A 24,880-nucleotide genomic window follows, 5' to 3' on the forward strand; every position below is an offset into this window, starting at 1 on the left:
GGGCAGGAAGTCTTCCTGGGAGAGGTGGCATTTGGCCTGGATGGGCATGGTCACAGAGGGCATCCAGGAGCGTGAAGAGTAAGGGCTGTAGCCGGGCATTGGCAGTCCTGACACATGCCTGCATCCGAAGATGCTGTTGACAGCATCCCTTCCACTCTCAACACTGTCCTGGATTGGATGATAAGTCATATGATCGCCCTCAGCTTAGGGAACCTGAAAGAACCCAGGTTCCTGACACCCCAATTTGCAGCTGTCCCAAGTACAGTGTTCAGCTTCTCCACATGTTCACCAGTGCTGTGGTCCTCGGCCCTCCCAGGAAAGCAAAATGAAGAGGGAAGGAGGGAGGGGGAGGGGAGGGAGGAGGGGGCGGAGGGAGGGCGGGGGGGGGGGGAGAGAAAAGGGAGAGAGAGACCGACCCCCAAAGTGGGTTCGGGATGAGCTCATTTGGGGACTGCTTGAGGGAAATCTGCCTTCCTGGAAACAGCGGTGCTCGGAGGGCAGGCTGGCGATGGAGGGTGATAGGGGTGAGCTGCACGCTGGCCAGAAGTCTGCCTCTTTGAACTAATTACTGCCTGCCAACAAATGACAGCCATTCAAATAATGAAAGACAACCTCAGTTCAAGGACACCTGTCAAAAATGGGGCAATTAACATTCGGAGAGGTCCATTAGCGAGAAGGCTTAGGAAAAATCTGTTCTTATAAACCTTTAATCGCATTAGTCCTTTCAGAACCGGGTTAGGAGAGAAGGGACCCTGTGTGGCCTCACAGTTAAATGGCACTTCCTGAGTAATGTATGTCCCAGAGACCAGGTCAGAGGTTAAATAAATCTGATTCAAATGTTAAGGTAAGTGGAATGTAAATATTTGCTAGCTTTTCCTTTTATTTACCTAAACATGCATGTCAATAGCTTCTTAAAGTTCCTCTACAAGTTGTTAAAAATGCTGTGGTTTTGTCTTTAATTTCAGTCAGGGCTGAATTAAATTTGCAGCTAACTTATAATAATCGTTGTTCTGTTTGTATTTTGTTCCTGATTAACCTCTCTAATTGAATATTTCCATCATCCACCTTGTAGTTGTGACATGTTTACTAGCTTTTCCCCAAAAGCTACTCATTGAAAATTACTGTAATCCAGGAACCCATTTGACAAGATGACAAGCGACAGTCCCTTCCCACCGCAGATAAGAGCTACTGGTGAGGGATTTCAAGACAGCAGCAATGAGGCGAGTCCCCAGCAGCCAGGAGCGCAGCCCACAAACACGAGAATAAAGACAGGAACCCCACAACTCAGGGTGGATGGCATGACATAAGTAATAAGACCCGGGATACTCAGCAAATGACAGGCCGAGTTGAGGTTACGTCCTATATGTGCTGATTTTATATTTATTATCGCCCCAGTATGTCTCAAACAGTACTAGAAGTGCCAGGGGGTCCTTGATCGGCTTAGATTTCCCCAGGTGTCACTCATTTTCTCCCCTGTGGCTTGCTCTCTACTAATTGTCAAGGAGATATTTATTTTCTTCCTGCATGCATGAGCACCGCATTGGAATTTCATCAAGTTTTTTCTCTCTGTATTTTCTCGTTTTTTACTGAAATCTTTGTTTTGTGTACATTAATCTCACAACGTATGTGGGAGTTAATTCAAAATGTATACCTTTGTTGTTGGTGTTGCTTAATTTACCCTGACTGCAAGTACATTGTAAGAATGTATGCTAATGTCGTTCATCTTCTACTGCGCCTTCTTTTTAGTCACCAGTATCCTGTGAACTACCTACCACTGGCATTTGTTTTCGAAATGATACGTAGAAGGCATAGACTCAATTTCCTAGCATATTTGTGGTATTTCTTCTGCTGTATTCCAGTGTGCATTCAACAATGCTGACAGATTTCTTTTAGCTACGTGATTTCATAACTTCTCAGCACGCGTTGGCTATTTTTCAAATCCAGGACTCTCTTCTTATACACAATATACAGCACATTGTATTTATATAAGCAACAGGATACATTTTCCCTCCAAAACCGTTTTAAAATCATTTCTCATCCATATATAATGTAAGGTACTTGTATTTTCTCCCATAAATATTTTTAAAGAGAAAGGAATGTTCTTTCCTCTTTTACATCGTGTGTTACAAAACTTATAACTGTTTTGTAAACTCTTTCAGTTAACCTTCAAATAGGGTTGCCAGGTAAAATACAGGGCAGCTAGTTGAATTTGGACTTCATATAAACAATGAATACTTTCTAACTTATAAGTATATCCTAAATATTGCATGAGATACACGCACACTGAAATTATCCATTGTTGATCTGAGAGTCGGCGTGAACCGACTGCCCTGTATTTCATTTGCTGACCCTGTAACCCCATCCTCAAACAACCTGTACGGCCCCAACTTGTGCGGCTTCGCTTCACTTCCCTTCTAGATCGTTTCTCCCACAAAAACAAGAGGTTTCTTTGGGAGAGCGTGGGAACCTTGAAATAGCTTCTTACATAGAGACTTGGACACTTCAAATTTAAAATAAGGTTATTTACAGCCTTTCCTCCCAGGTCTGAAAATACAGCAAAATGCAGACTATGTTCACTTTCTCTAGCATCAGATTGTCGAGTTCTAGACTAGAAGCACGGAAAGTTTATGCAGGAAGCGACCTTGGCATTCACCTGACCCACAGCTCTGTTTTCCACATGGGGGTTGGGGAGGGGGGCATGTGCCCAGGACCCTGCTCCTGGCAGGGCCTTCACACCGAGTGAGGGCTCCTGGCTGACTCCAGGAAGGGACATTTCTACCACAGTGGCTTCTGCCAAAATATGATTCATGCACAGTGTGTGAAATAATTTCTAGGGGACACACTGACAAAAGAGAAAGCTACACAGGCTGAGGCCACACAGGGTGGGGGGGCTGAGGGAGGGAGGACGGGGCACAGGCAGGATGGAGCGGTGGGGCTCGGTGAGGAACACCCTGTATTCTGTTTGTGGCGCCTAGACCCGTGCGGAAGGTTCCCCAAGTTCTCTGCCCGGTCCTCCGTTTTCCTTGGGGCCAAAAATAACAAAAAGGGGTTCCTTGAGGGAAAGATATCCCTTTAATATCTACTTTCCTTTCAGAAAGAAGCCAAAAGCCATTTAATGTCACATCCGCTGGCAGTTGAGACATCATTTGGATCATTCTTATTCATTTTTTCACGTTAACATAAAATGTCTCCCCTGTCTTCAAGTCTCCAGTGAAGCCTAACAGCTTTCTAATTCCTGAGCTCGCACAAGGCGGTTTTTACATTCCCTCCAGCCCCAGGTCAGGAGCTGGCACTGGGCGAGGCTTTCCAGCTCATGATCCATCAGCAAATGCCAGGCCGTGGACGAGGAGACCCAACATTTAAAGAAACAGTGGGGATCTCTTTTGGAATATGAATAACCATCACTGTATTTAGTAACTCCCCAAATGCACGCTTTCACACTCAAAGTCCCTCTCGGAGTTGGACCCAGCTGGGACGCACCCATCTTATTGCACATATGCTCATTCCAGACTTAAAACATCTATGATTCAAGGAGGATTATGATTGGACGTGCTACCAAGTAGCTGGCAAAGTACAGAACAGAATACAGAAAAGGCGCACCCAAAGTCCTGAGGGGTTCCTGAATTAATGGGATATATACCTATATATAGATATCTACATATACCCAAAAAGTGTGTACAAGTGGACACTTTGGTTAGCGTTGCTCCAGCAGTAGTTCGCCGTTAACAGAAGTGTCTGGACACTGGTGGGAACCACTCTGAGCACCTCTGGTAATTGCAGACGTCAAACTTGTATTCATCTTTTATTATCGGTACATATTGAGTATGACAATTTTAATACAGGTTTCCTTTCTTTCTTATATGCGTATTCATTTCTCTCTCTCTCTCTCTCTCTCTATATATATATATATATATATATAATATATATTTATTATATATACACACATATATATAATAAATTAAAACTAGGGAGAATGTTGGTGACTCAGAATCTGATCCCTGCATTTATGAAAACATTGGGAGATTTCAAACTAGTTTTCCCTGCGGGTGTTATCATTAGAAGCAGCTCTTCTCATTGATCTCAATGAGGACTACACTTCCCAGGGACACACGGATCCAATCATCAGTGTTTTCGTTACAAATATCTCCTCTGTTTTTTAAGAGCTCTGGATAGAACAATGCGTTCTCCTTAGGCCTTTGTTTCAGTCAGTTGAATTAAAATTCAAAACCCAGAGATATTCTGTAAAGCAACATATGTACCAAAAAGAAGCAGATATTTTATTGAATTGTCTTTCCAGACCAGATTTGCACAGAAATTTCAATCTATTAAAAAAAAATTGGATTCCTGTCACTACTTCCTGGTTTCAGGAGCCTCTTTCACATGTTAACCTCATGAATCTCAAATGTCCTCTTGTCTTTGTTAGAAGTTGATGAAAATGCTTGCCTGTGTCAACACATTCAAATTTCCACTTGAAATACACCTTAAAGACAGTATAAAGAAGGAAATGGAATTTGTGTGTATTTTTTAAAGGTGGACACTGGATATTTCAAAATCCTTTTTTTTTTTTTTTTAAATAAAACCAAAGTATGTCAAACAATCTGAAGAATTTGGGGAGGAAAACCAAAGGTTGACCTTTTGGAACCATTTGACTTTTACATTTTGAGTTTGCTTGCTGCAGGAGAGTTGGGGTGAGATGGAGAATCTGGGTGCAGGATGTCACCTGCCCCTGGAGCCCATGAGAACTTTGTTCTCCATCCAGAAGCCACCTGTCCAAGCCCGCGAGGAAGCAATGAGGTTTCAGCATCCATAGCAAATAAATGGACGATGGTCAGGCCACTGGGATTTTCCCCACTTCCCTCCCTTCAGGTCATTGGGGGGTATTCCATCCCTCTACCAAAGGCCACAACTTCTGTGAAATGGTGCCATCCCGTAGCCATTTTTTCCTGGTTCTAGACACCACTGGCTCCCTTTCCTCTTGAGGCACAAGAAGTATATGAGCTCTCCACTCTCACTGGCCTTGTGATCTTCTATGTGTACTTGGTTGTATTAACACTATTTCTGCCTTTTCAAGAGCTGAACTGTTTTTGAATTACTAGTTTGAGTGTGCCCCTGTTTCCCACAGGATGTCAACTGACAAAACCTTAGACAAAGCTTCTTTATGTCATGCATTTCTACGCCGAGCTTGTGAGAAGCCCAGGGCTCTGGCCAGCCCCACACCCAGCCCTGGGGGGAGGACAGGCTCTGCTGATGGCAGCTTTTCTGCAGGAAGGTGGCTTTAACGTGCTGTCCTGACTAAACTTCAGCCAGGTTCCCCGGCCTCCACCCCAATGGCCCTCTCAGTGGTTCCCACAGAATCCAGAGGCACCAACCACAACGGCCTCTCCCCTCCCTTTTCTTACAGCATTTACTTTAGAAAACTTGTCACTGTAAGTTCTTTCTCTGCCTCTGTGAGACAGAAATCTTTTAAAAAGCCTCTGGCCAGATTTAGAACCCTAACTGACTCTCTTTCTAAGGACCTGGGAGCCATCGCCTTGAAATGTAATTGTCAAGAATGGAGCGACCGGTTAGCTCAGTTGGTTAGAGCCGGTGCTCATAACACCAGGGTTACCAGTTCCATCCCCACATGGGCCACTGTGAGCTGCGCCCTCCACAGCTAGATTGAAACCACTACCTGACTTGGAGCTGATGGGCCCTGGAAAAACACACTTAAACTAAATAAAAGTTAAAAAAAAAAAAAAAAAAAAGGGTGGAGCAAAGCCATCTCCAGTGCCCGTGGGAGCGCAGGAACCTAAGTGGGAGGATGCCTTGCCCGGAGCCTTTGGGTAAAGCCAGCCGGCAAACGCAGACGGCCTGCGTGTTCCCTCTCACCCTCACACCTGGCCTTTGTTTCAGTGGCGTTGAGCTCAGGCTGAATTCTGTACTCTCTCCTCTGCTGGTATAGCCTTGACTAAAGTCGTTCGTTGCCTGTTAACTTTACCTGCTGCAGCTTATGTTTTGACGATTGCAAACAACGGAAACAAACTCTGGTCATTTTGGACTAAAGATGAGAATGATGTGTAGGCACAGTCATGTGGCAAGATCGTAGAAGACCAGGGCTGGGGACAGCAGGGACCAACAGTGCTCAGCCACCTATTCCTTTGCCATCACCTGTGCTGGGGGCGGGGCGCAGACGCGCGGGGCGGGGCCCTGAGGCGGGGCGGGGCCCTGAGGCGGGGCGGGGCGGGGCGCGGGGCCCTAAGTGGGCGGGGCCGAGGGCCGAGCACAGACAGGTTTGGCGCGGCTGGGACCAGGGCGGGGCCCCGGAGGCGGGGACCGCGGGGGCTGCTGGAGAAAAGTTGTGGGGATCCGAGCCCCAGCAGCCGCCAGAGCCGCCCCGGCGAGGACCTCCCTGCTGGGAGAACGCGCGACCTTCGGAGACGCAGCCGGACGGTCCCGGCTGGGTTGCTGGGGGTCGCCCCGGGGCACCGGGCCGCCGGCGGGGCCGCAGGATGCGCTCCAAACACACCGCCCCGGGGCTGTGCGGGGCCGCTGCCGGCAGAGGTAAGGCAGGGACGGGCGGCTGTCACACTGGCCTCTGGCGCGGGTAGCCTAAATTTGGGGAAATCTGGTGACGGCGCTGATGCCACTAGCGGCGCCTCTGCGGGTCGCGGGGCGGCCCCTTGCCTGGACGGGCAGACCCCGGGGCAGCCCTGTGGGGGGTTGGGGCAAATCTGTCCGTTCCAGGATCTGCGGAAACGCTGCGTGGAACCGTGTGAAGCACCTGGAATCAGACCAGGTCTTGTTCCCAGAGTGAGGAGGGCGCGTGGCTGAGCGAACGCGTTCACCGTCCCCCACTCGCGGTTTCCAGGGGTCTACCCCAAAGCACCCTGAACACGATGTAACGCTGAGGACCCAGGAAGTAGGGCTGGGCTATGTGCACCGACTGCAGAGCGTACGATCACATCCTGCCCCCTCCTCATCCGTACCCTCAGCTTGTCAGACTGGGTCTGGGGCTCCTGGCTTTTTGCACCTCTTCCGTCCAACCCCAGCTAACGCTCGATCTCGGACCGCCCAGGAAGGCGCGCTCACAATGCAGCTGCAGCAAACCCCAGCCTGGCAGAAATCTGGACTCACCCTAGATTCCGTCCGATGACCCCCAGTTTGTCGGGCTCAGCGATGGGCGTGTCTGGGGCAGTGGGCGCGTCTTTCGAACAGACTGGGCTTCCCAGGAGCCCATACCCGAGGCTTTTCACCCCAGGCCCCGTTTCAAGGCGGGATTGTGCAGCCTCCTGGAGTGGAGAGAAGTTAATGTGCCGTCGGGCGCAGGTGGTATCATGACTATTGCTATTTATTCTGCGCAGGTGGCCCCGGAGCCCCAGGAGCAGCTGGCATGACGCATCCTTCCTCCCCGCCGTATCCCAGACGCGGGCGGCCCCAGGCGGGCGACGCCTCAGCTCCGCGGGGACGTGGCTGAGCCAAGAGCTTTTGCCAGGGACCTAAGGTGTGGATGTAGGTGGAGAAAAGAATGTTTCTTGCCGCCCCCCAGGCAGTGCGCGCCCGCAGTGCGCCAGCGGGCAGCCGCACCCCTCCTGCCTCTTGCTTTGGCGCACAGATTCCACTCCAGCCCCTGGACAGGCTGGTGACCAAAAGTCAAGTCCACCTCAGTGGGCCTCACTTTTCTCCCCCTTCACTCTCCTTCCTGAGACGCTTTAAGTTGGGCTTGATGCACTTGGCAGACACAGATTTGTTTTTCAGAAATCATTATGTTGGCCTTGGAATTCCACAGAAATCCCCGCCCTGGAGAATGCAGGTTCCTGACAGCTCAATAGACTCTGTTCTTTACAGTATCACTGCCCAGTTTAAAGCAGTGCCCTTCTCTCCCAAACACTTCAGACAAATGGTGCTCCAGGTGTGTGTGGGGGGGAGGCGGGGAGGTCTTTCTCTGTGTTTCATTGGAATGTTTCTACGTGTGTGCCTAGACCGAGCACACGTGAATCTCTGCCTTCCTCAGTTGGTTTCATTTTCCTTGAAATTCTTCCAGTCTCGTCTTTAGACAGGCTGTCTGGGTGTGTGCACACGATATGGTGCATGTGCACGCATTTCTGTTTTTTAATTGTTTTCAAAAGGAGCTTAGACTCAAGTTCATCTAGAGATGGGCCAAAGAAAGAAATCTGGCACAACACTGGATGGTCTCCTATGGGTGGTTTTAGATACTTGCAGGAGTAACTCTGACTCTTGAAATGGAGCCCCGCAGCATAGGCGGAGAGTGGGTTTCAGCAAGCTGTGTAAGCAGACGAGCCTGTAGTGCCTGGGACTTTATCCATTGGTAAGCAGAACCTTCCATATACCTTAGCATAAAAAACTAAGTTGTCAAGATCAAGTGAAAAGAAATCTTCTAAGATGAACTACCATGTTTCCCTGAAAATAAGACCTACCCTGAAAATCAGCCCCAGTTAAGATCGTCAGCCAGACAGACGCATTTAGTACGTTATGACGATGTTCCCCAGAAGGAGACGACATGACTGTGTTTGAATAAATGCAGATTGTTGTACAGGAAAAAATAAGACATCCCCTGAAAATATGCCCTAATGCATGTTTGGAGCAAAAATTAATATAAGACCCGGTCTTATTTTCGGGGAACACGGTATTTGAAAGTCACTCCACAAGTGAGCAAACACTGGGTGTCTAAAACCATCCTTGGAAAAGTCTTTCTTTGTAAGTACCCTGAACTCCTCCTGCCACTCCCAACGCACATGGCTCTTCTCATTCGAGGAGACTGTAGGGAATGAAAGAACGCCTTTCTTAACTAAAAGGAGACTTCATTTGAAGTCAACCAGGAGTCCTGACCAGAGAAAGTACCTGCAGAATTGGAACAAATATGCCAACTGCAATTATCAAATGGGAACAGGGTAAGGAAACGCATGTGAAGTGGAAGCGTTGCTACATTCTCTCAGCTCATAAAACTGCATTCGATTGATACAGAACCAAATATCAGTCATCCAGAAAATCATACAATGGAAAGCAAAATTGTCTTTCTCCATTGCTCCCTGTTTCTAGCCTGCTTACCTATACGACTCACGTTTTTCACAATCACCCATCGCCAGTTTGAAGATTTCGGGAGGGCAGCCAGTTGTGGGATGGATGGGTTTGTGGGTGCTTCTGGTTGGCACATGGATGGGGCAACGTGTCCTCTCTGGACTCTGGATTTCCTCAGTAGGAAGGATTTTCCTTTAGGGCTCGTGGGAAGGATACTGTCGGCAAGAAAACAATGAACAAGCGCCTCTAACTCCTTGACATTAATCTCTCTGGAATATCTTCTTCCTTAAAATCTGAACTCCCAGGATCCTTCACTCCATTAGGGCAGGTGTGAGCCTTGGACACAGTTCAGCTGGACTGTCATGGAGGCACTTGAGGGGTGGGGACCTCCCCCGACCATCGGCCAGGACTTCACAGCCTGTGTGCCGGTATCTTCACCAGCGGTCGGCCTTGGACATAACGCAGTTTCTTTGGGCCTCAGTTTCTCCATCTTCCTACACCAAGGTTTGCTGGAGCCAGTTTGGGGACACTAAAAAAAGGCCACCTGCTTCTTCTGGCGGGTTCCTAGGGGGTTAGATGAGAGATGCGTGGCGGAGGGTGTGATGGGAGCCTGAGGCAAGCACAGCCTTGTGTGAAAGGCTGCCCAACACAACGGGCCTGTGAGCGCTGCTAACGGGCTTTTTCCACCCAGGACGCTGCCCGACAAGGAAATGATGTTGATGGAAAGCAGTGGTTCTCAGTGTGGGCTCCAGGCACCCCTAGGATCCCTGAGGCCCCTTCAGCAGCAGCAGCAGCAGCAGCGATAGCAGCTGCTGTTATTTGCTTTTTCACTTTCACTGTGTCCAGTGGAATTTCCCAGAAGCCACGCCATGTGTGACATTGCGAAAGAGTGAATGCAGAAACTGATACAAGAATCCAGTTGTCTTCTATGAAGCCGGACATCAGAAATTTGCAAAAATGCAAAACGATGCCACTCTTCTCACAATTTTTTTTTGTTTTGAAAAATAGTTACTTTTCATTAAAAAAAGTTATTTATGTTAACTCATGAGTTTACCATTTTTAATGAGTTAATCACTTTTTTTAATTCTCCAAAAATTCTGAAACAACTTTGTAAACTTGAATTCCACCGATGCACAAGGAAATTCTTCAGTATTTCAATTCTTTTTCGGGGTTGTTAGTGCACGCCTCAGGTCAGCTCATCTTCAAATAGGTTTTATTTCCCCTTGGCTAGAAACAGCTGGCTGACAGGTAATGGTATCTTGGTAATACCTGTGCTTTGTCCTCTCTGTGAGTCATACATGTTTCTTGCGAAGGTTCAGCCTGAACCTGGGAGGCAGGGAGACCAGCTCACCGAGGACGCTTTCTGGGACAATCATCCAAGGCTTCCTCGGCAGCTTCTCCTGCTAAGACCCCCTTCCCTTTTGTCTGCTGAGGCTCACTGCGGCTCGCCAGTATTTTGAAGATTTAATTGGGCAACCAGTGCACCTTTATGCTCACCTGCCGCTTATATTATGTACTGGAATGGGGGAAGGGGAGGAGAACACTTGTGACTTAATGAAAAATGAGATTAAGAACATACCCCCAATGCTTCTGACAGCATAAATTCAGTCACTCATCCTGGTGGCTTTGTGTTATAAGGAAAAAAGCTATGAGGACATAGAGTCCATTTTGCAACAGGCCTGGACTGCACAGCTGGAATCTGTAGCTCAGACACAGCGTTCCCATCCCTGAGCAGGTTCCTGAAGCCCTAATAGGATCTGCTGGCCATCGGAACTGCAGGCCGAGATTGTTTATTGGCCATTTGTATGTAAATTTCACATATAATGGATATTATGTCAGAAACATTATTGCAATTAGATAGAACACAATGCACTATCATATTTGAGCTGAGATACAAAGAGACAGCCTGTGTGTATACATGCACATGAAAAAGCCAGCTCATTCTTGGTTTCTGTAAGAAACTCCATCTCAGATGCTGAACCTGTGATCACAGTGGTTGAACTTGGTTAAAACTACGGCAGTCACTCCAGGCTGGGCAGAGGGGATGGACTTTCAGAGGAAGCAGCGACGCCTGGCCTTAGTGACAGCTCTCCGAACGCAGTGCCACTGATTATTCTACCAAGCGCTGCCTCAGATGCCCTTACGGCGGAAGGACAGACATTCTTGGAGCTAATTATAGCTAATCACAGAATAAAGAAATAAGTTCTTTGCTTTTTTTTTCCATTCTAAAGAGAAATGAACTGACATGAGGAAACGGAAAGATGAGGACCAGGTACGCGGCCGTCAGTAAGTTACAGGTGGGGACACCTGAGGTCAGGGAAGAAGGAGCAGCTGCCTCCTGCCACGGGGACGTCACACTCCGCACCACAGCGTCAGAAGCTTTCACTTGCCATCAGCATATAAATTAAAGCACCTTCTATGGAACTGTGTTTTCTCTCTTCTTCCTCGCTCTACAAGACTGTGAGTGACGTTAGAGACACTTTCAGTGCTCCTGGATGTAAGAGGTGGGTCTGATCTCCACGTTAACGTCAGATGAGGCAGCCTCAGAGCTTTGAGGCATCTTAACCCAACACACGTTGCTAATGTCTGTGAGAAATGCTTTCACTGCAAGTGACTGAAAACCCACATGGCTTAAACTACTGGCGACAGTGCTTTATTCTGCTTACTTAGCAAGCTGTCTGGGCCGAGGCAGCTGCTGGCATCCGTTTAGTTTTTCTAGACTGTCAGCCCTGGAATCTACGTCTGGCTCTGACCGTCCCTCACGGTCACACGGCGGCTGCTGTCACAGCCACGTTCGAGGCAGGGGGTGGTGTGGAAGGAGCCCACACCGGGGATGCCGGTCTCATTTATCAGGAAAGTAAAGGCGTCCTGGAAGCCCCCAGCAGGTACCTGGTTCTGTCTCATTGGTCAGAACCATCTGACACAGGCACCTGAGAAATGAGCATTTACTTTCCCGCTGCCTCTGGGGTTTACTCCCTGGGGAATTAAGCCAACACTGACTGAGAGCAGAGCACCTGGGGTTCCCCAGTGTAAGGGGGGGACACAATGACGATCAAGACAAACGTGGTCCTTGATGTTATAGAAATGATAGGCTTCTGAGGGAAGCAGATATTAAGTAATTGATTAATGATTAAGTATTTAATGAGTTTGTCGTTAAATGCACAGTGGCATGAAAGAGGTGGAACAGAACTCTGTGGAAATGTAGAAAGCTTCTCTGGGGCAACAACACTTGAACTGAGTGACAAAGGATGAAGTAAAGTAAACTGAGTGCAGAGAACGAAACAATCATTCTCAACAGGACAACGTGGGCAGAAAGAACTGTGTGAAGTCCAAGAGGCGAGGCCAAAGGGCAGGGACGGGGGGTCCAGTCCCCACAGCACAGAACGTTATGGCGTCTTGGAAACACCCAACACCCATGATTGTGAGCTTTGCTGTCCAGTGCTATGTGGAGCCATTGGCAGGGACCATTATGCACTGACACTAAATTGTCATTTGGTGGCTCTTTCTTCTCCAGCCGATAACTGGCAGCATCTGTTTGCTGTGCAACAGCCTGAGTCTGGCTGGATGTGCGCTGTCGAGCACTTTGCGTGGATCCCAGGGGTTGTCCGCTCTCGCTGGGACTGACCTCAGGAAACCCACACGGGTCTGCACGCCCTGCTGCTATCGATTCCCCAATTTACACCTGACAGTTGGTTCGAGGGACCAATGAAGACATCAACGGCGCCGATGTGACAGGTGAAGACAGCTGCTGCTTCTCCCCCAGAACCAAGTCCTCAGAAATCAGCTCAGCAGTGGAGATTCTCTGATGCTGACAACTTTGCCATCTTTATTTAATCTCGTAACTTGAGGGGATCAAACAAAAAACACATGGACAACCAAGAGCCTAGAGCAACGGAGCACAGGCTAGGGTCACCTGGCCGATCACCTTCAGACCCACTGCTTTTTGTGCAAGTGAAGCCTGGATGGCAGCTGACTGTGGGCCGACCGTTGTGGAGTCTGGAGCCTCCGGGACAGTGGGCTTGGGAAGAGGCTACTTGGAGGCGATGAATCAGTCACTCGCGAGGGCGGGTGCACTTTTCAGGAGCAATCAATTCCGCAGAGGCTCTTCTGTACCCTCTCTGCCCTTTCTCCCACCCAGCAGGCATGGTTCCAGCTCCTCCGTAACCTCCAGGGTTCTGTGATGTACAAAAGGATGGCGCCAAGAGAAGGACTGGCCCATGTCACCTGGGGCATTTTCTCTGGAGCGCTGTGTCACCCCTGGGGTATGGGTGTGTCTGCTTTTGTGGTGTTGGCCTCTGCAGTTGTCTGGCAGGTGCGGTGTGTGGAGACGTCACGTCAGACACACATTTCCCAGCACAAGTCCAGTGGTAAGCACTTGTGGCAGAGACAGACTGAACAAGGCCTTCCATGGGTGCAGGCAGCGCCTCGGAGGAGGAGTGTCACGGCAGGCACGCGTCTCCCCGTTTAGTCTCAGGGCTCCCAGGACCCTCATGGCCTGGAAATCTCCCCACGCGTGTGATTCTGGTGTTTCTGGGTCTGTAAACAAGCTAGCTACTCAACTGGTCCCCGACCAAAGGAAGTGTGGCCCTTTCCTAGCAAAAGCTACGTGTTAGGTGCTTACCGTCTGGTTTGAGGGATATTCAAAGGTAATTTTCAAACATTGGTTCTTTTCTATCTCAGCCACACTTGAGGACTAAACTCTCACATAAAATTCAACTCCATTCTCCTAGTGAGACTCTCTAAGAATTGAACATATTTTTAAAAATTTAGGAAGTGATATTGTTGAACAGAAGCTAGTATGTACGGGAGCTCAGGTCTCCAGGCAACAGGCGATGTACCAAGGTTTCATGGAGACAGAAGACAAGCCAGGGCCCAAGTCCCAGACAGCAGCAACCGTTCAAAAGCCAGGGAAGCCACGCAAAACCCATCTGCTAAGAAACAAAGCAGACCTGGAAGCAAACAGGAAAACATGGCGGTACTTGCAACCATGCCGTGGGGTCACAGGCGTGCCTTGTGTTATCACAGAAGCCAAATGCTTTCTCCTCCTAAGGAGGAGTTGTGTTTTCATTTTATTTTTAAAATTCCGAACGGCTTCAAGCATTCTTAAATACACGGAGGTTATCGTGCAAACATCCCTTTGTAACATCCAGCTTTCTAAGAGATTAACGTCCTGTCATTCTGGGTTCAGAAATTTTGTTTTTAAGGAAGAAGCTGCTATACAGACGTGGCCGCGTGTTCGCTCCCCGTACGTGAGGAACTAAGCCTCACATTGCTGTCCATTCTGGACACGTGCAGAGACCACACGGTCTTTTCAGATTCACTTGCTTCTGTTTCCCCTCCGTGCAGCACTGAGAGCTGCTGGAGGAAGCGAGTTCTCACGGGTGGCGGTGACCCACGTGGGGTCACGAAGGCCACCACACCGGGAGCATAAGCCCTGCTAGCTCCTTACTCCGGCTGTTTTACTTTTCATTCATGCTACTTGGACATCAGGCAGACTATGAGACAGTGAAGATTTGCAAACATTTGGTTTAAGAAATTGTGTCACCAACGAGCCAGAGACGAGCCTGTATCCTGGCTTCCTGCTGCTTCCTTCCTGTCAGCAGCCTGATACCCATTAGCTAAAAAGGCTGCTGGCACCAAAACCAAAGTTTACACGTCCAATTGTTTTAAATATAACCCCAACAAACAGATCTCTAGCCAACATTCAGAGGCTGCCTGCTTTGGATAACCCCCAAAACTGCACTTGACATCTGCTAGCCGTAGGTATGGCCAGTCCTGCGGCCATAAAAGACCCCAGGCCACTGCTGCCTGCGGGGCTCTCTGCCTCAGATTCCCCACGGTGCCCCGGCAAGAAGTCACTCAGACCTGGGAGCTGCCACCAAGCCCCCTGACCCTCCGCTCCTTCTGGGCGCTGAGCCCTGCAGCACGGCCTCCGGAAGGGCTTGTGCTGTGAGGGACGTCCCCTAAGGGCAACGGCCCAAACACACCCCAATAAAGTCATCATGTGTGAATAAAGCCACCTCGTGGTTACAGCCCCAGGCCCTGCCACTCTCTCCAGAGAAGATGGATATTGGGTTCCAGAGCGCAGGCATCTCAGGGTCCCTCTTTTATGAACAATGTGGGTCTTGTGGGTCCCTCCTCTGCCCCCTGACAGCCGCCTCCACCCGTGAACTTGTGCCTACATGAGGCTAGAGCTCCTGGGGTGCCAGGTCCCTGAGACACTACCATGTCATATCACGGCATTAGTGGGAAGAAGGCACCTCAAGCTGGGATGAGTGCACTGGGGACCCTGCAGCTTGGAAAGACCTGAACCCCTTCTACACTCAATAAAGCGTCAATGCTGTTCTTGGCCCAGGTCACTGGGCAGGTCGTAGGGGGCCACTCCATAGCTTTCTACTTGTCCTGCTTGCCCTTCCAGAGTCTCCCTGACCAAGAGGCGACCTGCAAAAGCCACAGCTGTTTCTTCCTATGCAGCTTCTCACGCCTTCCCTCCACGGCGCCATCCAGCTCACCGGACAGGACGGGTCAGCTGTGTGTCCATTTCCATCTCTCTCAGCTCGCAGCCACCCGCCAACGGGCAACGCCAGGGCAAGGTGATTTGAGAACTACTTCGGGGCGAGTGCTATTGCTGCGTTATCACTGGCACAGAGTCTGAAGGAAACTCTTTCCTTTGGGGTCAAGCTGCCCGCTGCAAGTTAGTCACCAGGACAGAGTTGGACGATGACGTTAATAAAACCCAGTCTCGGTCTCTCTCAGGAGAACTTAACATTACGCATTTTGTAAAAGGCTGTTATGCTGATGGGACGTAACCTTAATGTGAAACAGGCCGCCGTCCTCCTGACCTCAGGGCCTCGCTGGCCAGGGAGAGACGCAGGCGAAGCTGCACAAGGACGGATGGTCTCACTCGGTTTCCCTGACTGGGTCCAGAATGTGGGCTGTCTCCTTGGTAAAGGCAGGCACCGCTCTGCTTTGGATGTAAGAACAGAGGTTCGTCACGGCCTCGATGGGGATATTGTCATTGTTCCCATTTGACACTGTGACTGTTGTAAATGCCCTTCAGCAGACGGTGAATCTCCCAGCACAGGGCCAGGCCTGTGTCATCCTCACGTCCCACTGTCCAGCACAGGCCAGTCCTGTGCCAGATACTCAGTGACCACTGCCCAGTTAACAGCTCTGCTTTCTCCGAGTTCAGGGCAGTCTCACCGTGTATGGGTCACCCTCGTGCTCCATGGCCTGCGGCTCGCTGGGTCATTTCGCTGGGGCTCTAATGTCTCCTGGTAGAAAGCAGTCGATTGCCCTGAGCGTGGCTCAGAATCTATTGCTCATTAAATTGAGTTCCGGAGAAGACTGCAAGATATTAGCCCTGATGCTCCAAGGCAGCAGAGAGGCTCAAGGGCACAGAGTAATTATTCGTTTGCTAAATAACACAGACACACAATGGCTTAATTACCGTATTTCCCAGCGAAAAAGGATTGTAGTGATTTTCACATCAGAGCATCTCATTAATGAGATTTGCTAACTGTTATTGGCGATATTCTGAAATGCCCTTTTGTTTTAAATCATTTTCTAAATTGCTAATGTCGTTTGTGGGAGAGGAAAGTTCCCAAAAATGTCTTGTGGAGGTGAAATGTTAGCGATTCAGAAAATCCTCCGTGTTCATTTCTTCCCCAGCGGCAAGACTTGATGGAACGAGAGAAAAGGGCTTCTGACATGTCCTGTGTCCACACCATCAGCATTCACGTTATTACATCTAGAATTTAAACGTAAACAAACCACATCAGATGTGAGAGTGCCAGGAGTGCACAGACTCTAAGGGTCCCGTGTCACACCTGTGCACCCAGCTCTGTCACTAGTACCCGCGTGACCTGGGGAGGACCCGTAGCAGGCCCCAGTCTCCTTTCCTGTAATATAACGAGGTCCACGGACTGATTCAGCAAGTGTTTCCTGAGTGCTGCAGACTCCCTTCTAGGCACTGGGAAACACAGCAGCAAATAGAAGTGGCCTGGGCTCCTGGTGTCCAGGAGCTTATATTCTGGGAGAAGAGACAGACAGTAAGCTGGGGAGCGAACGCATGCCTGGGAGTTGAGCTGTGTATAATTGTGCAATTTATAGGCAAATGACACCGTGTAATTTAACCGAGAAGTGCTGGAGCTCCTACTGCCAGGAGGGCGGCCCGGGAAAGCTTCTTGAGGATGCTGACATTTTAGCCCAAGTGTGAATAGTGAGAAGGAGCCAGCTTTCAAAATTTTGGAGGAACATTCCAGGAGGACGGAGTAACGCCTCTTTCCACTTCAGCTACCCCCCCAGCCCCTGCCCTGACACATTTGCCCTCCTGTCAGGCGGGCGGTGTTTCAGTGACTGGGATAATTTTGCAGAACTGACGAAGGGGAAGTTAAGTGAGGCACCCCTGTAACTCGCTCGTAGTGGGACCTGCAGTTCTCACACTCTCACTGCGTAATTAACTTACTGCCCCGTCTGGAGTGGCTTCCTCCCTCTTCAGAGGCCCCTGGTGTGGGCCACCTGAGAGGAAGCCATCGGCTGCTTAGGGCCCCGGGCCACCTCTGACAGGGGCAGCTTCCAGGTGGGAGCCAGGCGGCCTGGAACAAACGTGTCACCCCACCCGGGCCTACAGCTGGGGGCAGCTGTGGAAGCATTTAAATGGGACAGTGCACAAAGGGGCGGGTGCCGACTGAGCCGGCCCTGTTCTTCCCTCTCCCCTCCCTCCCTCCTTTCGTGACCACCCTACTTAACACAGCTGCCCTGTCACGTGACCCTTCAGCTACCGCACTGGTCCTTCTTCTTCACAGCTCTTAGCATTTCCAGACCTTGAGGACATCGGCGCGTTCAGGTTCCACCTCAGTCCACAGTCTCCTCGCTGTGGCATCTCCAGGGCCTCGAGCACTGTTGGACCAGGGTCGGTGCTCGAAAGCGTCTGCCAAATGAATGAGGCTTGTCATCAGCCCCTTGACAGTTCACTGGCCAGGCAGGCACGGGGCAAAGGCGCCCAAGCTGTAATTTCCAGGGCTCGCTCACAGGCAACGGTTACGTTCACACGTTTTCTTCCCTTTTTCCAGCTTTATTGACATATAATTGACATGCAACATTGTGCAAGTTTAAGTAAGCGCACAATGTAGCGATTTTTAATGTGTATGTTACAAAATAGTTACCACAGCCAGGTTCGCTACCGCACCCCTTACCTCACCGTTCCGTGCGCATGATGAGAACTCTAAAAACCTAGTCTCTCACCAACTTTCAAATCTGCACCACACAGTTGTCAGCTGGAGTCGTCATGCTGTCCGTTACGTCCGGCACCTGCCCACCCTGTCACTGGAAGTTTGTGCCTTTGACCCCTTCACCTCTTCCCCAGCAGCCAGCCCCCCGCCTCTCGCTACCCCAACCTGCCCTCTGCTTCTATGAGTCTGTTATTTTTAGCTCCCACATATAAGAGGAATTGCTCAGCCGTGAGAAAGAAGGAAGCCCTGCTGTTTGTGACAACGGGCATGAACGCTCTGTTCCTGCTCCTTCTCCTTCCTGCCATTTGTTTGGCTGATGAAGGAAGCCAGGTGTGTGGGTACAGGTGGGACCTATACCCTCGCCCTTGGGTTCCCCGAAAAGTGCGGACCATCTACACTCAATAAATCCCACTTCTGATAAATGGATTTATTAACAACTTCCATAAAAATGAGGGAGTTTAATCGCTTCAACTTAAAAAGGGCCAGTTTAAGGGAATATGATCTAATCCATTTACAGAAACTTCTTTCTGCTTTGTGAATTAAGAGTATAAAGCAACTGGCCTGATAATCCCTCGACAGACTAATAAACGAGAATCAGCTTTTTAAAATAGAAAATTGATATGATTAGAAAGCTATTAACTTTTCTCTCACTCCAGCAGCATGGAATAAGGAAGCCACAGGGGACGCGTCCTTCAAAATAATTAAATTTCCAAATTAGCCTTTTGGTTTAAGAATGTTCTGATTTAATCCTTTTGTTAAGTTGAAGTACGGTCTGGGTTTATTTCCCCTGCATTTGGGGGAGCTTCAAAGCGTGCACCCAGGAACTGCTGGTGCTGAGGGGGTGCCACCTGCTACACAGGGCCTTCTGATCTGCACCCCCCTCTGACAAGGGATCTGAAGTTCAAGGTCCCATTAGCCCTGGGTTTGAATCCACGCCCTTACGTTGTTCACCACACGCTGCTGATAAATAAATGCGTAAGAGGGCAGAAGCTAGAGAACGGATATTTGACTGAACCTCAGGCATCAAAAGCCAGCACCCTGCAGGGGGCAGAGGGAAGTGCAGCGACCCTTGACCTTCCAGATTAACTCCTAGGGTCACAACTCTCGATTAAAGAATGAATCCCATGAGACCACTGGCTCACGACTGCTGGTGTGTGTGGTGTTTCCTTCTTGAAGCTCTTTTTAGGAAGACCTGTTCGTGTTTCCTCACCTTGATCACCCCAAGGAGGAGCTCGTCAGGGGTGCTGGTGACAGTGTGACGTGCCTCCGGGGACCGTGATAGGAGACTGTACTAGTTTCAGAAACGGGTCAACCCAGGAACCCAGGAATAGTTTCAAGTTTCTGGATCTCTTTCTCTCCCTATCTCTGAACTCTGTCTGCCCTTGTCTGTGTGGGTTCTTTTTAAGGCACTTTCCCCAAATGTTGAAACACAGCCACCGCAGCTTCCTTCCACCAGGAGAGAATGTACAAAGTTCTAGCGACAGCACAGTGGTGTCACTCGCGTTCACTTCCAGGGTGCGGCCATGTCTCCTGTACTGCGAGCGAGCGTGGCAGCCACAGGGCCACCACTGCCCTCCCCTGACAGACTCAGAAGTGTTTGTAGCCCTTCCTAGTGACACAGGACGCTCTCTTTTCCGATGTAAAGTCCCTCCTCCTCATTATGGGACTCAGCAGCTATGTATGTCTAGCCTGGTAAGTGTCAGTCCCTAATGGCCATTAGTCTGTGACGGTGTTAGGAAAACTTGCTTGTTTGATTCTTTCTACTCTCCAGAACACTTTGGTGTGCACTGTCCCCTGTCACCTGGAGGCTCTTGTGACGTGGTTCCATGGATGCACTAGTTTCCTATTCTGCTGCAGCCAATGACCACAGGCTTGGAGGCTGAACACAACACAAGTTTATCATCTTAGGGTTTGGGAGGACAGAATCCATCATGGGTCTCATTGGCCCCAAATCAAGGTGCGGGCAGGGCTGTATCCTTCTGGAGCCCACTTTGTAAACGGTTTGGTGTTTTCTTAAAATGCTAAACCTAATGGAATCCCATAAGGTTAAGGATATTATTCTACTATTCCGTTACAAGACCAAAGAAAACGCCAGCCCAGAAACTCATGTAAGAATACAAGTGGGTTTCTGCAATGAGCAGTCACAGGTCAGGAACTATCTGGGGCAGACAATCCCATGAAAGAGAGAGTGTAAACGCATCAAAGGGATCCCCTAAAGGCTCCCCATGTAGCTCAGGGAACCGAAGGACCCTATAAGTCAGCCGGTTTCCAGGGGCAGTTTCTGGGCCACTGGGCCACACCTTCGTGCATGAAGGGCCGGGGGACCAGTCATAAAGTCCTGCACTGATTCGGCACAACCTTCCAAACATAATGAATGCATCACTCTACAGTCAGAGAGGAGCCGGCCAGCGTGTAAACCAAACCAAACCGTCATCACAAGTCTCCCTCCCCCTTCCTCTCAAGCTCAGAGTTTCATCAAAAGGTGGAAGACAAGTTTGAAGACATGGATTCACACTTATGCCGCCAGACATCAGATGCTTCTAATTAGCTGCCTAAAAGGCAAAACACTATTTGGGGTACACTTCAAGACGCTAACAGACATTGAAACAGCAGCCATTGCAGAGGATGCCACAGAACAGATGAAAGAGGTAGCCGCCGTCACAGGGTCTTAATGAGCCAAATCACGGTGTTGCTGGACGTGCCAAAGAAAGCCATCCTGTCCCCCAGTTCTGGGCAGGGAGGCGGAGAGAGCAGCAGAGATATAAAACCTCAGCACTTACATGGAAGCAACTAAATGGCCTCTTCCATTTAAAAGAAATTATACTCCTCCTTGACTAATTTCCACCCCTTTCCTGTAACTTCCAGGCCCTCTGATTTACTGACTTGGCTTAACTGCCAGTCCAAGAGCCGCCTTTATTGTTTTCCTTTTAGCCGAACTGTTTGCCTGAGAGAAAACCTTCTCATTTTAGCAAATTAAGAGAGTTCTGCTTTAAATACTGTATTTATTTTACCCGAAGTGGCCTCAGGGGAAAGCGTCCATCTGAGGCGCTCTCAAGAACCTGATTAGAGGTACTCAGACTGTGGCGGAAAACCCAGGTCCTTATGAAAAGCAGTGAGGTCAAGGAATCCCTCCTCTTGGTGCCAGAGCTACACGTGCTTTGGGCCTTATTAGCACATCTTTCGATTTCCTAAGTGAGTCCAGCACACGGCCGATACATTCTCTGCCTTGCATACACAGCTATGACTGGTTCTGTTCTTCTCAAGGTAACAGTCCCGTCTGGGACAGAGTCAAAGCTATACGCGGACCTCTAGTCGGAATAACAGACAAAAGCAAAATGCATCCTATCCACTTGAAAAATAAACACATTAAAGTCTAGAGGACCTAGTTGACTATGTTTGAATTTTATCAAACATGTCAATAGTTGATCAACATTAACGGAAACTAAAATAATGTGTCTCCCCAGGCTAAATAAAACTTGTTTTAGTAGGAAGAATGTAAAGGTCCTAGAAAAAAAAAAGTTTTACTGAGAAAGAAAAAGAAAGGGAATAAAGCGTTAACTCCTGGACTAATTCTGCTGAATTCTTCTCGTAATGCCGGGGGGTAGGTTATGTGCGACACTGAGACTCTGCAGCATAAACCAGGAGAATTGGGTCACTCTGCTATCTGGTTGGCTCATTATTTTTCTGGTAAACTGTAAAAGTTAGGATATGATTGCTTTTGAGTTTGAAACGTTTTACAATTCATTTGGGTACCTCTCAGTGAAAGGGAGCTGTAGAGTGCTCTAAAAAGAGGGATACGAACTTGAGTTTGGTTTGAAGCACCTTGGGAGGGCAGGGTTCAGGTGATAACACTGGGTCACCGTTTGCAGGGGCAGGTGACAGCGGGGTGCTCGGAGAGCTTCTACTGACGCAGGAGGAGGGCTGCCAGGACTGCGTCCGGCGTCTGCCTGTAGGAGCGCAGGCCCCTCTCTGGAAACTCCCACCACCCCACACACAGCCGTTCTCGTCTGCTCACGGGTCCAGAACGTGTGCAGAGGAAGGAGACGGGCTCTGTGATGGTCCACATGGTCTCAACATGGTAGATGAAATCCGAGTAAGTGTCTAGATTCCTCTCCGTAGAGTTATGCGTGTGATCAGGCTGAGCTTTACACAGCAGGGACCCCTAGGAGACAGACATTTCAACCTCCATTCAGCCTTTGGAATGAAGTCATCTGGTCCGTTACTACTTTTAAAAAGCCTCCCCTTTCATGCTTTATGCTACACATCATAATTTTTCTTCCACTTCACATCTGTTGTTCTTATCATTTTCTGTCCCCAAACATTAACTAAACACATTGTGATAGAATCACAGCGTGTGCTGAGTAGATGACGAGAAAGTCCAGGCACCCAAAGGAGTTGAAAACTTACGTCCACACAAAACCGGCACAAGGACGTTTATTCACAGTCGCCCAAACGGGAAGCCACCGATTTGTCCTTGAGTGGGTGATGGAGAAATAAGCTGTGGTCCATCCAGACGACAGAATAGTACTCAGCGCTAAAAGGAAATGAGCTACCGAGCCATGAAAAGACATGGAGGACACTTAAAGGCATGTTACTAAGTGAGAGAAGCCAAGCTGAGAAGGCCGCACACTGTGTGATTCCAACTACATGACATTCTGGAAAAGGCACCACTACGGAGACAGAAAGATCAGCCGGTGCCAGAGGCTGGGGGAGGAGGGGTGAAGAGGTGGAGCTCAGAGGATTTTCCGGGCAGTGAAACTACTCTGTGTCTTACTATGACTGTAGATACTCATTAGATATTTGCCAAAACTCACAGGACATACAAAAGTCAATGCTGTGGTGTTTGGGTGACAATGATGTGTCACTATAGGTCCATCGATTGTGACGAATAGCTCCCTCTGGTGGGGGTGTTGGTAACGGGAGGTTGTGCACGTGTGGGGCCTGGGGGCATACGGGAAATCTCTATCCTTTCGTTTTCAATTTGGTTGTCAATCTAAAACTTCTCTTAAAAGTAAAGTCTGTCAAAAAATAAACAAAACCCAGGCCTCCTTATGTGGGTCTCAAACGTTTACATCAGGACCAAGGGTGTCATCACCTCTTGGCGCTGCCTGCTTCTGTGTGGGCGCCATCTCTGGCAGACTTTTTTTATGCACCAACTTCACGTATTTAATTGCCCTGCTCACGCAGAATACAAGACATCTCAGTGGCCAGTGCTGGAGAGGTGCACGCGGGTGAAAGTCTCCGAGCGTTAACAATACATCCTGGGGAGTTTGCAGCCAACGGCCCGTCTCAGGTCAGCGCATGGCCTGATGTCCGGGGACCAGGCCGAAGGCGCAGCCGCCATTTGGAATGTCACTGGTCCTTGGAGGGTCTCGGATTGGCAGTGAAATGCTCCTGCTTGCCAGTGAGACACATGCTGCTTATAAAGTAGTCAGAGAACTAGCCATGGGGCCATCCTGCCACAGGGCCCGCCCCGCCACCGGGCCCGCCCAACCACAGGGCCAGGAAGTGAACTCCTGCCATGTGCCCACCAGGTGGAGGGCAGAGATATGCCAGGAGGGCACTTGTGATGGTCACATTCACTGTCCACTGATTTTCTCCTTTTGGTTTTGTCTGCATGCACTGGAGTGTGAGGAGCAGAGGCCATGCTTGCCTTTCACCTGGGCTACCCAGTGCCTAGAGTGGGGCCTGGCACACAGCAGTTGCTCGGTACTGCTTGTGTGTCAGTTGGGTGTGTGTCTGCCAAGGAGCACGCACGTGTAGACTGGCATGGGTGACAGTGTGTCTCCACATCTTGTGTCACCACAGGTATGCTGGCCTGAACTTTCTAGGCCCGTCCTAACTTCAAACATCATACTCCTTTAGTAAGGAAACACCTAATTTCCTGTTCTGATTCTGTATTCAAGGAGCGTGGTCTGCAGACTCTAATCCGCTCATTAGGGTGAGTCAGTCAGCCTGGATCAGAGACAAGACACATTTTCGCTGGGGGACTCAACGGTTTTCAAAGACACTGGCTCCCAGGGCTCTGACCTTGAATGTTCAGAAGTGAAGCGGAGACTGGCTCTTTATTGAGCTATCAGGCCGGAGACCAAACCCCAGGAGGCCATGTGCCTTTCCCAGCGCACTCCTGACCCTCCCCTGTGGTGGCAAACTGGGGACGGTGGGGGCACCCTCAGTGGCAAAGGTCGGCCTGCCCAGTGGCCATCGCATGGCCCATGACCCCTCATCAGTGCAGCGTGACGGAGTCAGGCCGGCTCAGCCATCACAGGGGATGTCGCCTTTCACTCTGGGCCCGTGAGTGTGCTTCATCTTCCAGGGCCTGGCCTGGCATCACCTCCCACCCAGATTCCGTCACCTGGAATCCTTACCACGCCTGACAATGCACTAGCGGGGCCACCTCCGGAAACCCTCTTCACCAGCCCTGCCAATGTGTTCCAGAACACTGTGCGAACTCATTCCCCTCTCCTGGAACCCAGGAGAACAGCCACTCAGGCAATGAGCGTGGGGGCCATTCCTTCTTCTGAGCCACTTTCTTTCATGTCCCATAACGGGACCCATGGGCAAGTCTTAAGGGACCAAAGAGAAGCGTTACCATCCACTATCACCTCACACGTTCATTTCTCATAATTAGT

General features: G+C 49.6%; 2 long non-coding RNA genes across 6 annotated transcripts in view; one reads left to right on the plus strand and one right to left on the minus strand.

Annotated features, from left to right (window-relative positions):
* The window catches only part of LOC141569167 (uncharacterized), a 467,986-nt gene that overhangs the window by 35,922 nt on the left and 407,184 nt on the right, over positions 1 to 24,880 (minus strand). Inside the window, exon 1 of one of the 5 annotated variants that reach the window (XR_016022430.1) lies at positions 7,114 to 7,448. The exons of the other annotated variants lie outside the window; for them this stretch is intronic. This is a non-coding gene — a long non-coding RNA (uncharacterized LOC141569167). Of the gene's footprint in view, positions 1 to 7,113; positions 7,449 to 24,880 lie in introns of those variants that run through there. 5 annotated transcript variants of the gene reach the window in all.
* Positions 6,269 to 10,056, plus strand: LOC141569168 (uncharacterized). Its single transcript, XR_012492615.2, has 2 exons — positions 6,269 to 6,540; positions 7,341 to 10,056. It is a non-coding gene; the product is annotated as an uncharacterized LOC141569168 (long non-coding RNA).

The sequence above is a fragment of the Rhinolophus sinicus genome, chromosome 9 (genome assembly GCF_057876585.1).
Source record: "Rhinolophus sinicus isolate RSI-liver-muscle chromosome 9, RSI-T2T, whole genome shotgun sequence".
In the NCBI taxonomy this organism is placed as follows: domain Eukaryota; kingdom Metazoa; phylum Chordata; class Mammalia; order Chiroptera; family Rhinolophidae; genus Rhinolophus; species Rhinolophus sinicus.